This window comes from Stigmatopora nigra, chromosome 17 (assembly GCF_051989575.1).
Source record: "Stigmatopora nigra isolate UIUO_SnigA chromosome 17, RoL_Snig_1.1, whole genome shotgun sequence".
Lineage (NCBI taxonomy): Eukaryota > Metazoa > Chordata > Actinopteri > Syngnathiformes > Syngnathidae > Stigmatopora > Stigmatopora nigra.
In genome coordinates, this window is record NC_135524.1 from 3,304,100 (window position 1) to 3,317,569 (window position 13,470).

General features: G+C 36.0%; 1 long non-coding RNA gene across 1 annotated transcript; it reads left to right on the forward strand.

Moving 5' to 3' along the window:
• The first annotated feature begins 452 nt into the window (after positions 1–452).
• LOC144210188 (uncharacterized) lies at positions 453–12,865 on the forward strand. The gene is made up of 3 exons (XR_013329324.1): positions 453–560; positions 900–1,009; positions 12,761–12,865. It is a non-coding gene; the product is annotated as an uncharacterized LOC144210188 (long non-coding RNA).
• Positions 12,866–13,470: the final 605 nt, after the last annotated feature.

Below are 13,470 nucleotides of genomic sequence, written 5' to 3' on the forward strand. Positions count from 1 at the left end.
AAAAAATGCTTAAATTCCATTATTTATAATTAATCTAGCCTAAATCTTGGTCTTTTGACCCATTTCTATATCACACCATATTGTATGGAATTCTAATTGTGTGAAATTGATGATGTTTAGTCACTAAACTGAGACATAAATAGTGGGAATGTAACAGAGTTAAATTCCAACCATTAATGTTTCCAACTCTGTCCAACAAGGGCCGTATACACAGAAAATAATTGGTGGCTTTTCACTTCTTTTTCAAACATGTCAAGCAGGTATTCTAGCCAACTACACTACATATGGAAAGTACCCAACTGAGAAGGAATGGAAGGGACCTGCAGCGACGAGTGGAAGCAGTAAAGTGGGTGATTACAACGACTCCCCCACACCCCAGAGACATTTACACCATTAGACTCTGGTGGAAAGCCAGTGGAATTATTAAAAAAAACACTCCTATTTCAGATCCTCCCTACATCAGGAAGTTTACTGAGGGCTCAAATGGCTTTTAACACCAAGCTGTAAATGCATCCCACTGACAATGAAAGACCACCACCCGCTTTTCCTCATGATCAAAGGTGCAATACCTATATGTGAATAAACAACTTCACACTTTACATTCTTAGCACCACCATCATGAAAAAAATGTGCATAGCAAACCCAAGTTTTCATTTACAATGAAACACAACATTCCTAAGATTAATAATTCATTTTTGAGGATTTCCCCACATGCAATTTATATTGTGTCAATGTTCATAGTGAAAACACTTGGCATTATGTACATATTAGAAGGAAAATATTTAATTTTTTAACGGATAAGTGAACTAGCTGAAGGAGGTTCTTATCAAAGATGAATTGATTAGCAATAGGGAGGATGAAGAGGAGGCATTCCGGTAATGGAGACTTGTTAATTTCAGGGCTGGTATCTCTGAAGCAGCAGAATCTTCGGAGTTCAACAGGCCACGGAAAGAACTTTCACACTGTAATGGACAACCTGACCCGAGGATATGTGATATGAACCTTGCGGGTAAGGAAGGCTTAAACTGTTTTATTTGACAGGCAAAACTTCTATGTTTCCATTACGTGCTTGCAATTTAAGCCACAAAGTACAGACTTACAAATGGAGTGCAATTTGAACCTCTTAAATATTTAGATTATTTAAAAAATGCAAGAAACTTGGATGAATTTAAACACTGTTAAAAATGCATTAGAATGAGCACAGTGGTCAGCACATCTGCCCTACAGTTCACAGGTTATGGATTAAAAACTATGCAATTTTTAGTGTACTAAATCTTATGAGAAGATACATTTGTGTTGCACAGATTGTTAAATAGAAGAATCCAAAAGCCATTTAAAGGTAATTTCAAGTTGAATTTTGAAAGTTTATTAGAAGGCTGCTGTATGGTCTCTGATTGCTTTTGGTTTGCTGTGTCGTACCGACTGAGGTACACGGGGGTGACGATGACAACGTAATAGGATTGCACTTTCACAATACCCTGAATTGAAGAGCTGTGCTGAAATTCTTCTCCGACTGGGTTGAAATGCTCAATCAGACCCCTCGCTGCAATGTCTAAATAGCAAGCTGTCATATGCCGGCATTGGATCTTTTTCCATCCTATAATCAGAAGCCGAGACCTCCTCAAATAACCAATACACCCCCCGACAACACGGGAGTCTCATTTACAAGATATTGCCCTGAAAATGTGTGTACTGCAAGCAAATGAAGGCAAACAATGTTGTGCTCTAAAAGTGAGACTAATTTCTCAAACTATTTCAGTACCAAGTCAACAATGCTGAATGCAAAACTTTGATCAATTAAGCCTCAAAAGAACAAATCCACAAGTGAATTGACCCCCTCTTCCATAGCCATCATAAAATATTATGTTAATGTATGTTTACATGCCTCAGGCATGCTGCTGTGCCTTCACATAATCTAGACATTTTTTATTTTTTAAGAAAATCGGTGGCTTTCTCACATTGCTCTTCAACCTTGGCTGTTTTGTGTCAAAATATGCCTTTTATTTCTGCTTTTATTCCAAGATGGCTAATCCTCCCCGTAGGTGGTGAGCTGGAGTTAACAATTTTTACAGAATATAATCTTCTCTTTATTATAACGGTGGTCCTTAACTGAGGAGTTAAGCATTAGAGTCAAAATGATTCTTAAGAATCTTAAAAGCTCTAATGTTGCTCCCTTGGGAACTTGTGTTAGACTGTGTGTGGCAGTTTTATGCTTAGTAGAAATATAATTATTATTAATCAGAGTATTTAACAACATGGGAAATATGCAAGACCTAAAAATTCCTCTTTAACATCTAAAACATCCCTAAAATCACATTTTTTAAAGGACCATATTGATTAAGAGGCTCATCGAATTGTCCTTCTTAGTTTTCTTTTAGTAGTACTTCCTAATAATCGAGGGAATAGTAAACTCAAAACTATTGGACCGCCCAAAAAACCCATAATAAATATTCTACTTGTCACAAATGACCGCACCCAAACTTAACAATTGTCCTCAAATAAGAAACCCATCACACAGTGTTAAAACTTCCGGTCCTCTTTCTTGGTACACTGAACAACCAATCAATGATGAGTTAGATAGTTCGTTTTTCCATTAGTACTCCATTCCTTTTCCCACCTTAAAGATTTTGGCAAAGACAGACAAATAGTCAGTATACTCAACCAGACAGAACAGGTGTTTTTTAAAGTTGTACTAGTCCTCTTATTACTCTTAGTCTGATATTTGTTTGTTTATTTTAAGTGCGGCAACAGCAATAATCATTGGAGAATGGGACAAATACTTTTTTTTCACATCACCGTAGTACTTAGCATCTTCTCTCCCCTGTAATCTTCCTTTCTTTGAACTATTTGAATTGCATCTTAATCAGACTCTTCCATATTTCATGAGAATATGATTTGATGGCTGCTGATGAAGCACACATCCTATCCCCTCCCCCCTCTTAGTTCTTCTTCAGCATCCTTTATGCCCTCGGTTCTATCTTGGAGAGAAATGACATCATCTGACCTGCCGCCACACCATGGCAACCTTCATTATTGAGTGCTACTTCAGCTGTTGTGAAGCTCTTTCCTACAACATAAACCAGAAGCTCAAGTGTAGTATTTTCTTTTCCTTTTTCCTTTTTCTAATGTGTGTTCTGTGATTACCTTAAGAAGTCATTATTTCTTCCATCGCATTTTGCGATTATAAATATTAACAATGTAGAAAAACTAAATGCCTTTTAACTGAGCTACTTCAGCAGCCCCACTTGTATCAGGATAAATCCACTTCAGTCTTTAATCCTGCCAAAATGTCTCGATTGTTGAAGGTTGGGTACACATTGGTTTGAGCATACAACTGTAAATTGAACTCAAGCAGAGTCTCAGTTGGTTTTATAGCAAGAGAGAGCCAAAAATAATTCCTTTAAATCAAGTGTATTCTCCACAATAACATTGTTGGTATATGACTGCAATGTATTAAAATTAGTAGGCAAGCTCTACATTTGAATAACAATTAAACCTGCAAACATAAATGAGTTTTAAATGAAATATTTTTAAAAAAATCTTAGGTAAGCCAATGCTTCAGACATTAATGACTCTGTGCTGAGTTATCTTATTAAATATTCACACAAGTGTGAGGCGGAATTGCCTTTAGAATCTAATTTACATGCTTTAAGTATATCCCTTTATTTACACTAATCTTAAATCAATGACATTGAGTGCATATGAAACATAGTCTAAATTTAAATTGTCAATATATGTGAACATCTGGGATGTAGCTCAACTTATTTTTGGGGTATTTTTAGTCAGGCGGTATCCCAGTGGCTTTTTTAATCGCATCCCCATCTTGTAAATGCTAAAACAAATTCCCTTTTTGCACCCTGAAAGTTATTGACATTGACACACATCAAATTATTTCAGTACACGAAGCCATAATGGTAGAACTAACACACTTTTGTTTGTTAGGGACATATTTTGGCTCGACTGTTATGCCTCTGATGAGCAATTTACTGGGGAAGCTGGTGTGTAAATGACTCTAGTCTGCAGAGTCATTCTGTTATGGAGCTCTGCAGCTCATCCACAATTCAGAACACACACACACACACACATATACACACACGCGGATGATCGACCATGTGTGGAAGACAGATTACTCCCAATGACACCAATGTTTACACTCTGGGGAGGATTTCAGGTTCCTTTTACTTGCAAGATCAACAACACTATAACACCACTATTTGTTGCTTTGGCATAAAACATCATTTTATTCAAGCTTGCTTGACTAAAATTTCGATGCTTTATGAGTTAACTCTCCAAGATGCAATCACGTTAGATTTTTTGTATTTATAGTTTTACTAGTTTTGTTGTTTAATATTGATATGCATGAGGTAGCATGACATCAATTTTATATAAGTGTTTTGTTTGTACTATTGCTCCCTATTGTTGTGTAGAATTTGCCAAGATGATTTTTATATCTGCATAGGGGATAGAAAAGTTTAAATCATTTGTTCTATTGTTGTGTGTAGACACTCAATGACTGATTTAACACTGTAGTTGAAATTCCTTTACAAGCAAGGCCTGTCATCATAATTTGATAGATTCTATGTTTTTATTTTAATCCCACCATGCAGAATAAAAGACCATAATTGTCTTTGTGGGATTAACACGCTGAAATAGATCAACTAGTTTCAAGCAAACATGATATTAAACTTTATACAGATTATTGTAAACAAACATGTTATAATCAACAATACAAATGTTGTTTTTTTTAGGGTCCATGCTTTAATGTGTATGCAAGTAGTATTTGTTTATTTTGAGTTAATTGGATTTTTGAGGCCTCTGGGGATTGGCTATGAGAGTATTACAAAGTATATGGATAAATATTAGTTTATTTGCATTATTTCTTAACTTAAAAGTTATTCAAAAATGTGAACTGTTCATTTTATGAACTGATACATCGCATTTTGAGAGGTAAATATATAAGTATAGGCATAATGGCAAACATTTCTTAATTTAGGCATGCCTCCAAAAATCTTATTGTTCATGATGGATTTTCTATTTTCATCAGGCATTGGTGAAGGTCATCAATCAATGAGTACAGTCTAGTAAGCATAATTATTTGGTTGTCTATACATAAAGTGTCTTGTAATATCAAGATGGCCATGTCCCAATGAATGGCAAATGAGCTCCGTATAGCACTTTTACAATGTCACCTTTTTAACCATTCATGCAGTGATTAATGATGGAAGCATATGTCGCCATTAAAAGAATTTAACAACTCATTTACACATGGATATTGCGGCAATTGGGATAAACTATCACTCAAGGATGTTCCAAATACTTAATAGGGTGTGGCCCATAGGAAGGCATTTTCTTATGGAACTGGTTTGGTTCTCTGCAGTCAAGTTATTGGAGATTTTGCGTTGAATGCGTTTCCCTTCTGCTGTCCTTATCCTTTTAATCTCTCTTCCATCTTCCTTACGTGTTGGCAGAGGCGCACCTCTTGTTCATTTAGCTGTAGATGAATGTATTTGGGATTTCGGCAATTCACGGGCCATCTTATTCCTCATTTGTATTTTGTGACTATATTGAATCTAATTCGTGATTTCACTAGGGAGTGGATTTTCATTTAGGTGCATATTTGAGAGCAATTTTGCAATTTTTGGGTTTCGTTTCAAGGCTTTGATGGAAGTCTCAAAGGTTACTAGAAGGAAGCTATCTTGACTGTGAATAGCAATTCATAAAAGAATAACTTGTAATGTCTTTGAAAGCCAATAAGTTAAGTTAAAAATGGCCATAAACACTAATGCGAAAGACAGCCCTATCACTCAATGCCTAAAATAAATGATATCATATCAGTCAATTCCAATAATGGATACATCAGTCAATTACATCAATGCCAATCACTGATTATTCCATCAATTTAGATAAGAATTGTGGAAAAAAGACTATCTGGCAAAACCAAGATCCCCAATGCAATCTCTCTAGTGCATTTTCATGTTTATTTTATGTTTCTCCTTATCCTTTTTCACATGCAGTTTTTAGGATTTCTACCAAATTTCAACATACGCCAGAGGCAAAGTGGTCTCAACCATGAAAGCATCACATCACTTCTTTCGTCTTTCATGTGGATTGTTTGATTTATTACAGCATATCTAAAAAAAAAATCTAGTGTATTTGCCATGGAATGAAGTTCCTTCTATTGGAACTTGTAAATCCGACATCGTTATACCTAATCTACCCATATGTATTGCCTAATCTACATTGATCTGCTGAAGAACTAAAATCACACTGGATTAGATAAGGCGTGTTCACCAAATGCAGTGCACATTCGTTGATTGAATGTGCAATCATGAGCATATCAAACAATCTTTATTACATCAAAATGATGTGTCAACACTGTAAAATAAATAGGTTGCGAGGACCTAACATATGAGATAGTATATTGGTATGGATTAAAGTTGGAGTGTGTATTTGTCAGCATTAATAATATCATCAGGAATAGAAACATGTCATTGTTTACAAACAAAAAGTGATCCTGGAATAAATCTTTCAGTGTCATAGAGTTCAAAAACCCCTTTTTTATTTGATCCATGGTGTAGAATTTGCACCCTAAAGCAGACGTGTGTAAAACAGTGTCAGGAGGACAAGGTAGACATGTTGCTTTTGTAGTGAAATAACAATCATACATGCAATAAGTGCTCCAGAGCAAGAGGAGATAAAATATGACCTTGGTTTCCTTGAGGATGTCCAAGGACGAAGGCAAGAGAATGTTCACTATCAACAGTGATCTAAAGGAGTGACTGATGTTATCAGGGGTAAAGGGGAATTAGAGAGTGTACAATATTTCATTTTCTGTGCACACGGTTTAACTCATTGGTTGCCAGACTCCCAGTTCAAATGCATTGGACATCTAGTAGTGATAAACTAATGATGAACTCATTTAATTTCACCATAGAAGAATGACATGGAAGAAAATGAATTATATGAGCATAACCTGATGTTGAAAACATTTTTTTTTTGACATTGAAAGTGTGCGATTGTGAGAGTGAAAAAGAGAACACCCACCCAAGGGCGTTGAAATCATTTGCATGTTGCTGGGATACTTTAGCAAGCAGGTTAGGTCATAACAGGTCTCGCTAATTAATTCCCGGAGAATTTAGTTTGTTCATTGTGAGAAAAATAAAAGGGAAATCTCAATTAAGAGTAAAATGTTCAGAGTAACTCCATTGAAGAAAGCCTAATTAGATCTTCTGTTCCAACAGCTTCAAAAGATATTATTGTCCCATGAGAATTGAATCATATTTAGTTTGGCATCATAATACATTCACAGGTAAGGCGAGGTCCAAACCAATGCTTTTTATCTTTTGATATTACAGAAATTATGAACATTAATGTGGTCAATTCACAGCTTCCATATGTTTAAATGAAATTAGCATGAAATTAGTATTTGATATTATTTCGTCCATATGTTGTAATTGCAAAAAAACTCTTTGCAGATGAATACCATGGCAATTAATTTTTGGTGTCCCTGGACGCCCCATTAGGCATACTTTTCCACATGTATATAGAAAAGTTCAAAGTTAACTGCTTCATAATTCCCCCAAGGAGGAAAAATGCATTTTAATTTTCCGAATAACGCACATGAGTGGCATAACCAGATTTTCACAGGTAAACACACATTTTCCAAATATGAAACACATTGTTTATTGATAATATTTACACCTAAAGACATGTACTACAATTCCCTATCTAAACTGCATTAATAATCCAATCTCAATTTAAACATGTACAAGTAAATACTTTTTAAAAAACTTAATAATGCATATTTAGTTTTTTTCTGCTCATTGGTGTGGAACTCCACAAGATTTTTTTTCAATACTTGAGTCATCTTATGCAAGAATAGAAACAAGACTTTGAAAAAAAATATAAAAATTTAACACAGCTTTTGAATCTTACCGCCTCATTTCATTTCCAAGCCTTTTAAATTTTGCAAGACTTTGTCCTCAAAATGTTCAAATGCCTCAATGATTGTCATGTCTATTATCAAGATTCCCCTTTTTTTTATTAAGATACATTTGTCTCTATGCATTTGAATAACTCCCAACTTAAAATTGTATGAGTGTGTTGCTTGCTTTTGTTTGTTTTTTTCTTGTTAAACACAAAAGCAGCATGATTTCCTCCTGCTTCCCGTCACTGTATGAGATGTTCACAAAAGCGGGTTGGGCGTGTATTGGTAGCAGAGTAAAGGGCAACGCAGTGAGATGGAGGAGAGGATCTTCCATTATAGATCTGACCTGCGGGGTCATACTCGCGCACACCCACGCACACACGCCGCTCTCCCACACACACACACCAAGCTGAAGGAAAGTTGACTATTGGGTTGCTCTCCATCACTCCTGCCTGCTGACTGTCTGTCTCCCATTTATTTAATAGACCCTGCCGGCCAATGCAAGGGCCCGTTTACTTCCTGAAAGGGGTGGAGATATTGAGGGGGAGGGGTTATATTAAATAAATGGGAATAATTCATTAATTGGTTGGCAGGGGGTCTATTAAATAAATGGGATTTAATAGGACACTTTCAGCACTAAATCGAATAAAAACGTATGCTTCGATGGCGATAGAAAAGAAGGAGGAAAGAAAGGAGGATGGATATTGTGGACAGTTAAAAAGGATTTTTGGCGAGGTTATTATTGATGATTTTTTATGTGTCACAGCTGTAGTTGCAGTAGAGGTTTTATAGCCATAAAATAGTTTTTGAGAGATGGATTGATTCTGAGCCAAAGAAAATGCACGGACCACCACTGGATTTAATAGATTTGTCTTGAGTTTTTTTTTTATCTGAGCATATTTTTACTTATACTAAGGCTCCAGCACCCCCAGAGGGGTAAATTGGTTCAGAAAATGACTGGATGAATCAATGAAATGTGTCAAATACTTTTAGTACCTAACCACGGACTAAAACTTAATAGCCATTTACTTTGTTGTCTTTTACAAATTGGTATGCAAAGCAATCAATCGATTTGTTGTGACTTTCTCAACCAAAACTCCCACAAGACCTTTTTACTAACAAAAAAAGTCTGATCCAGTTTATCACCCAAAATCAAACTCGCCGACCGTCAAATATTTCGGAATTTGCGCGAAGTCTTGTTGTTGAATGTATATTTCATTTTTAATTGAATTCACTATTACATGCACTCATGCTTGCTCTGCGATTTTACGTCCATCCTCACCAACCGACACCTCATTTATTTTCCTTCGTTACTCCCCTTCCTTTCTTGTCTGTGTATACGTATTTTGTGTGGGCTCTAGGCTGCTTTTCAGTCCGGCCACGTGCAGGCGTCGCGTCCACAGCAGCCGGCTGTTCGATGAGAACATTCAGCTAAATGTCTGATCGATAGAAGCTGGCAGCGTTCTCTGCCGCCGCCGCCAGAATACTGAAGAGGAGGGGGAGGTGCCTGTTAACATTGTCGCGTTAATGGCGGCCTACTGAAAATCAGGAACCCCTTATGTTGGGAGCTTAGCCTGGGTGATGAGTCTTAGATGGATGGATAGGTCGGACAATGGTGGAGACACTTTCTTGTTGATATATATATTTTTTTAGTTCTTTGCATCTTTTTTCATTAGAATCCCATGTTTCAGATCCCACATGGTGGTGAAATAGTCCCTTTGATTTCCTTCTTTTCGCCCTGCAGGTTTAATTTGTTTCTGATTCATGAATCATTTGGAAAGGATAGATCTTTATTGGAAAGGAAAACATAATTAATTACAAATGGATGAAAGGTAATATGATACAACAAAATGGGACCGATGTTTTTTCGATATAGCTTGTAAAGTATACCGTATTCGGATTGGCCAATGCACATTAAAGTTATATGAGTTATATAAAAAAAAATGTTCTCTGTGCTAACAACATGTTTGTGGAGCAGAAACAATAACTCTAAGAGCTGTGTTTGGCATGACAAATGAGACTTTGAGCGACCTTGTGTGTCTTGAATTTGTAACACTGGACAATAATTAAAATGGGGCCTTGTAAAAACTCAAGGTTGGAATTTCAAAATGATTCATATGTCATCCAGGTGAAAACCTTGGCTGGCAACCTATTTAGGCTGTCCACGGTTGACCGGGATACACTCCGGCACCCCCTGCATTCCTTGAAAATGAATGAACAATGGTGAAAATTAATGCAATGAATAGAATTGACAAATTAATCCGAATGGTTCATCTGATATATGTAGTAAAGTAGTCTTTCTAGGAAGATAAATATAGTACATTACTACATTAATATCTGCATCAATTTCCATTAGAGGAATTTCCTTAGTAAACATAGTAGTATCAATACAGAAAAGATAGTCCTTCCCATTTCTCCAGTATCTCTCATATCGTATCTTTCATCCTTGCGCAGCATTGATTCTGCTAGTCTCCATTTCCCTTGCCTTTATTGACATTTTGGTGATGTACTTTGTTTTACAGAACAACCTACTTCTTTCTGACAGACTCAGTAGGCCGCTTGTGCTTTCTATTTAGCTGGAGTTTGTGGTGCAGGAATATTACATCCGCGTCATGGGATTTATTTGCAGACCACCATAGCCAATAAACTGAAAGCACCTTTGAGAATTGATTAAAAGGCTTACAAGAAGACCTTTTAAATGGTCTAATAGTGATCTGTCTCAAGCACGTGTTTGGTCTATTTCAATGTTTTCATTGAGATCTACATCATGGAAAATTGTATTTACAATTGTTTTACATGTGGGATTGATTTAGGTTCCATAATCTTTTTAATTCCAATTAAAAAAATACTTTTAGCAGTCTTATCACAATATAAAATGGGGGAAAATTCTCTTTTTACACTAAAAAATAGGAAGACTCATATTAGCACATCATTTATTAAGGTAGTGATAACTCAGCATAATAAAAAAATACTTTACATAGTCTATAGTTTTATATACACCGTACTGAAATGTAATTAATCTTTACAAACTGCTAATTGCACTAATGTTCATGACATTGTCATAATGATTCAGAGCAGATTAACTTAATGACAACCTAAAATTATGTCTATGCAATTATCGTATTTATAGGAATCGTTGTTCTTTCAGAAAATGGAGAATTTCCCCTTCAACATAAAATGTGCCTCCACTTGCTTAGTTGTAGAAATTGCTGATATGAATATCAAGGGCTGCTTATTGTTATCAGATATGATGATTTTTATTCAGGTATCTTCATCATATCAGGATGACCTGACTTATTCTTTTATGAGTATTAAAGCCAAAAAGACATTCAAAAACAGGCGACATAAAGCTACTTTCCACACTTTTTTTTACTCTAAGGCACAGGTTTTCTATGTTTTGTTTTATGGAAAAAGTATTTAGAATTATAGTGAAAGTGGCTCGAATACTTCATTAAAACACGATAATAAAGATCTACACTTCATTTTTATTCTCATAAATCACCAGCACATTGCAAATATGGCCGATCCTTTACATCTGAATACCTTCAAGATCAGGCATGTAATTATTTGATAACAAAAATGCATCTGTTTGAGTGGCAGTTTATAAAAATGACTTGTTTTTTGAACACATCTGTCTTTTCAAGCCATCATCTAATAGCTGCCTATTTCAAGTTTTATATTGAATTTTCCTCTATACTAAATTTTTGTACATCTTGTAAGCCTATTTGTTAGTTTCACTTGACAACCTTGGATAGGGATTTTACTCTGAAAGCTGTGTAGCTTCCAGCTTTTGAAAATTCTTTGGGGAAATGCTACTTCTACGGACGCAAACACTTTAAAGAGCTTTTCCACAGAGCTATTGCATTCCGATAAGAGCTCACCTCACCCTTAGACCTTTTCCAGGACAACCTGGAGTCTATCAATTCAAGTAATTTTGCATTTTGATGGTCACTATTTGACAAAATGAAGTCAGATCCATAGCCCTGCATCACCAAAAGAGAGGCATATTCATCATTGTCTGTTTCATATTGGTGGGGACACAATGGTATTTGGCCTACAAAACCCAAGTTCCCCACACGACTCAAACAATAAGCACAGAAATGCACTGGCAGACACACACCACACACCTGTTTAATTTCCCCTTAGACATTAATATCCGTTCAGTGATAAAAATGTACAACACGCATGAAGTGAACCGTTTTCTTTCATGGTGTCTTGGCATATCGCAGACCGTTTTCTTTATTATGAAACATGCACACGCCCACGCATACCCCGACCCCCCCCCCCCTTATACACATATCAAAAAATAAATTTCTATATATTGTGAAGAAATATAGCCAGTGAAATGAAAATTAAACTGAATTATTGCATTCTCTTTCACCCTCCACACACATGCTATCATTTTAAATTTGGAATCTATTGTTTTTTTAAAAGAAAAGTCACAATTATTATTATTATTTTTTAAATCATACTTAATGAATAGAAAATTATAGTCAAGATATTGACAAGGATGGAAAGGATGCTCCTTTTGCATTAAATAAACCAAAACTGCAGACATTTGACATTCATTCTGTTTAAGGTTGAGAATGTTGCAAAGACTTCTGGGTATATTTGCTAGTTTGATGACAGTTTGATGATACTACCTGTTTTTTAACATTATTTTGTAGTACCTTGAGATCTGTAATATAATTTGTTTGCAGCTAAAATCGTTATTGGTTGCACCATAACTTTAGATAGTTAATGAAGTCATTAGATTTGTGAGTCTTGTGGATGTCAATGTAACTTATTCTTCCTACTGATGTGTTGTTATTTCCTTTTGATAAAATTCATCAGTATTTTGCTGCTAAAATGAAGAACTTGGACTGGAACCAACATCCCCAGCAATGCACCTGACCTGTCAACACAAATTTACAAGGTAGGAAATCTACTAAATACTGCAATATGCAATAGGCTCAATGGTTTATGTCATTGCCAAACTAGATTAAATGAATTTAGTAATGGGGGAACATAGGCTCCTAATTTGGCTGTTCTCCCAGTTTATAACCCTTCTCGTTCATTTGATGGACTTCAGCCTGACATATTCTAGGAATTTCTCTCTGTTTTGCTGAACCTTATTGTTGGTTTTGGGGCTCCACCACTGACTGTATATATACTTGAGGTTTTTTGGGGAACTATCTGTCCATATAAGGATCATATGGGTAACATGATGAAGTGAAAACATAGGGACATTAGTCCCATGAATTAACACAAATTGGTGCATTCAAATTCTTGTAAACTGATCCTGTGAAAAGGCTCAAATCAAGTACATACAGTATTACTTTAAATAGTTGTTTTCCCAGCAGGGGGGGTGTTTAAATTCCCGCTGTGACCAGAGAGGGCAGGAGAGTTCAGTTAATCTCTCCCCACTGCTGTGCCCTCTCTACACATGGGCTCCAGCTACTTGGCTCCGTTGGCTTTGCTCTTTGCCTCAATTCCAGGCTTTACCTCCACCCATGTTAGATCAATGGCTGCATGCTGGCTCTAAGTCTCTCCAACCCCCTCTC